Consider the following 3,621-nt stretch of genomic DNA (forward strand, 5'->3'; position numbering starts at 1 on the left):
AATTACCAACATCTGCGGACTATAATCTTTATTGAACTATTTAGAATTCTAAGTTTCAAACTTGAAATAATAAAAGATAAAAACTATGAAAAAGTATAAGAAATATTTAAAAATTATATCAAAGTAAATATTTTTATGTATAAAATAAAATTTTAAAATTATACATATAATGTCGAGTTGGTTTGGTCTCGGGTTTTTTTTTTTTTAGTTAAAACCAAACCAACCCTCGATTTTTTTTTCAATACCAAACCTAGTCAAACCAACCACTAGTCGGGTTTTTTTCTCGGTTTGACTCGATTTGCGGTCTGATTCGATTTTGTAAATCCCTATTTTATGGCATAAGTTTGAAAAGTCTTTTACATTTTTCAAAATAATTAATTGATGGTATAATAGTTTAAAAAATTGTTTTTTGTTGATTTGTCAAAATGGACAAATAAAAAAGGAAAATTAAACAAGTAATTAGCGACAAACTGAAAGAACTAATAAAACAGGTAACAAAGAACATTCAGTTACTGACAATGGGGAGAAGCGCAGATCTTAACTTTTCTGGAAAGACCTGGGCAGAGATGGTAAATATATTAGGATCATACAAGTCTAAAATATACTACCATATTGTTCAATGGAAACCACCAATGATGGATCAAGTGAAATGCAATACTGATGAAGCTAGCAAAGGAAATCTTGGAGAGAGTGCTATTAGGATGTGCTTCAGGGACATGAATGGAGATATTATTTATGCTCAAGCTAAAAGAATAGGATTTGCCACTAATATAGAAGCAGAGGTGAAAGCAATCTAAGAAGCTCTAAAAATCAGCTCTAGGAAGGGGTTTCGAAATCTTTTGATTGAGACTGATTCCCTTACTCTAAGGAACATCATACAGAGGACTTAGAGAATACCATGGGAAATTGCAGAAATTATGGAAGATATAATGAAGGAGATGGGGACACAAAAGGTAGAAATCAAACATATTTTTAGGGAAAGCAATCAACTAGTAGATTATTTAGCTAACCTAGCTATTAATCAAACAGAAATACAAGAGTTCAATGATTTTATAGAGCTACCAAGAGCAGGCAAATGCATCACAAACATGGACAAAATACATATTCCATCCATGAAAATAAGAAACAAGCAAATAAGGTAACATGATGACACAAGATCAGACATATAACAGACAGGGGAGGGGAGCATCAAAGTGTATTACAGAGAAGCAAATCTTAGAAAGGGGATTATTACAACTACTAAAATAATTGGTTTACTAATCTACATTAACACAAAAAAATAGTTGACAACAAAGCTTGAAAGCAGCATCGTGGAAGACACTCAAGCAAGGAGGTCAACACAGTGTCCAAGCAGATATGAAAATGCAGCATAATATCAGCTGACACAGAATACAGAGGAGTCAGGAAACAATAAATAAAAGGAAAGAAGGGATAGGAAAGAACCTGGAGCCGAGCTGCATCCAAAAGAGAAAAGCCAAAAGCGCAGACGAGGAACAACAATGAACATCTCGGAGATTGAGATGGAAATATCGAAAGGGGCGATGGTTCTGTCCACTTTCCTAATTAAGGTTAGGTAAAGATGGGCTGGGGCGGTGTTGGGCTCTTTGGCCAGACAAATGTTTCTAAAAGATCTTTATTAATAAAATGGCCTTCAGGCCGGAAAAAAAAAATTAGCAACAAAAAAAGTAGTACAATAGAAATTTATTTTGGTTCTTTCTCAAAAAGACAGGAGTTAGATGATTGGACGACTCCCTTTGTTTTGGAAAAGAAAAAGAGTAGAATTATAGGGAACATAAGAATGAGCGCGCCCAATCCAACAGAAAGGAGGAATGTGATTGGCCCTGCCAACACTCACGTCTCATGCGCCTTATGACATATTCTCCATTGACTCCATTACTTTCTTCCTTCCTCTTTTCTCATCTTTCTCTCTAACTTCTTCTCTTTTCTCCATCTGCATCGAAAATCGTAGCTCAACCATTATCTACACATTTCATTTTACTTTCTCAAAGGGAAGAAGAAAAGCAAAGAATCTCCAAACCCCATCAAGCATCTCTTCCTATTACTTCTTTTCTTTATGTAAATATACTCTTTTAAGCACAACCCCTTAATCCTACAAGGAGGACTTTTTCTTGGAGAACTTCAAATGAGGATTTTGGGAATTTCCATTTTCTTGATTCTGTTTACTTTTGCTTTTGCAAATGAAGATTTTAATTCCCATGTGGTTGATAGGCCATTGATTGTTGAGTTTTTTGAAAATAATGAACCCTATTTAAAGAGAACGCTTCATTTAGAGTGTACAAGTTGGAGGTTTGCTGGGGAGGCTAATAATTTAAGCCCATGGAAGATAATTCCACAGGAATGTGCTGATTATGTGAGACAGTATATTACTGGTGGGGCTTATAAGATGGAGATTGATAGAGTTTCAAGTGAAGCTGGAGCCTTTGCTGAAAGCATGAAATTGGGGGATAAATGACCAAACGTTCCAGGTGTAGAGGAAGGTGTTGGTTGCTCTAGAAAGGAAAGAGTAGGTCGTTGTAGAGAGGGATGTCTCCGGTCACGGATAAGAAGAGACGTGAATAATCATAGAATGGAGCCCATATGGTCGCCGGAGAGATAAGCAACATTAGGTTGCTTGAAAAGAAAGGAAAAGAAGAAGAAGCTAGTTTTATGCTTTGCGGTAGCTATTTTTTAGTCTCTACTAAGACTGTAGGGGTTTTGGTACTATGCGAAAAAGTATAGAAGAAGAATTCTCCTATGGGTTTAGTTAAAGTGGCAAAGGTTGAGGGACTCGTGACTTGAGTCGCACCTTTGATCCCTGCGCATGCGAGGTAAGCCTAGTATTTAAATGGAGAAGGTATTGAGCGGGTCCGTTATCCCCGAATTTCGAAAGCTAGGGTTGGTTCTGGATGTATTTCTCAGTCATCCAAAAAGAAGTATAACGAAGAATTCTTGTGGACTTCGTTAATAGTGTTCAGGAATAGATGTTGGGAATGCATACAAAAACGGCACATAATCATTTTTATGCCTAATAAGCTAAGTAAAGTTATGTAGTTAAATACATCATATCTTAACATATCCTATAGCATATCTTGTTATTTTTTCTTACTCAACAATGAATCTTGATATGCAAACTTCGGGATATGTTATGTTAAAGTTCTACAACTTTTGATCCTTTGTTTCTTAAAATAACCGATGAGCTTTTCATGTATATATTATCCTCATACTCAAGGATGAAATAACAAGAATATTACAAGCTTTCGAGTACCGAAATCAGCCTGCTTATGCTTCACACATACATTCATAAAGTAATAGTACATTTAGGATATTAAAAGACTTGGGTTTACACACCTAAAAAGAACAAAACATATAGCCATATTTATATTACAACTCGTGGTGACATGATCAAATTACCCCTAAAAATCCCATGTAAATATACAACACATAGAATATGTACAAGTCCCAAGGTTTATACAAAATATAGATGCCTATATGCAAATGTGATCTTCCTTAAGGCTCTACAAAACATCCATCTCCAATGGCCAGCTTCAAGCATCATCTCGAACAACCCCTACGATAGAAACAACTATCGCCAAGCATATAGCTTAGTGGTGTAAAAACTAT

The sequence above is a fragment of the Solanum tuberosum genome, unplaced genomic scaffold (genome assembly GCF_000226075.1).
Source record: "Solanum tuberosum cultivar DM 1-3 516 R44 unplaced genomic scaffold, SolTub_3.0 scf00271, whole genome shotgun sequence".
Classification (NCBI taxonomy): Eukaryota; Viridiplantae; Streptophyta; class Magnoliopsida; order Solanales; family Solanaceae; genus Solanum; species Solanum tuberosum.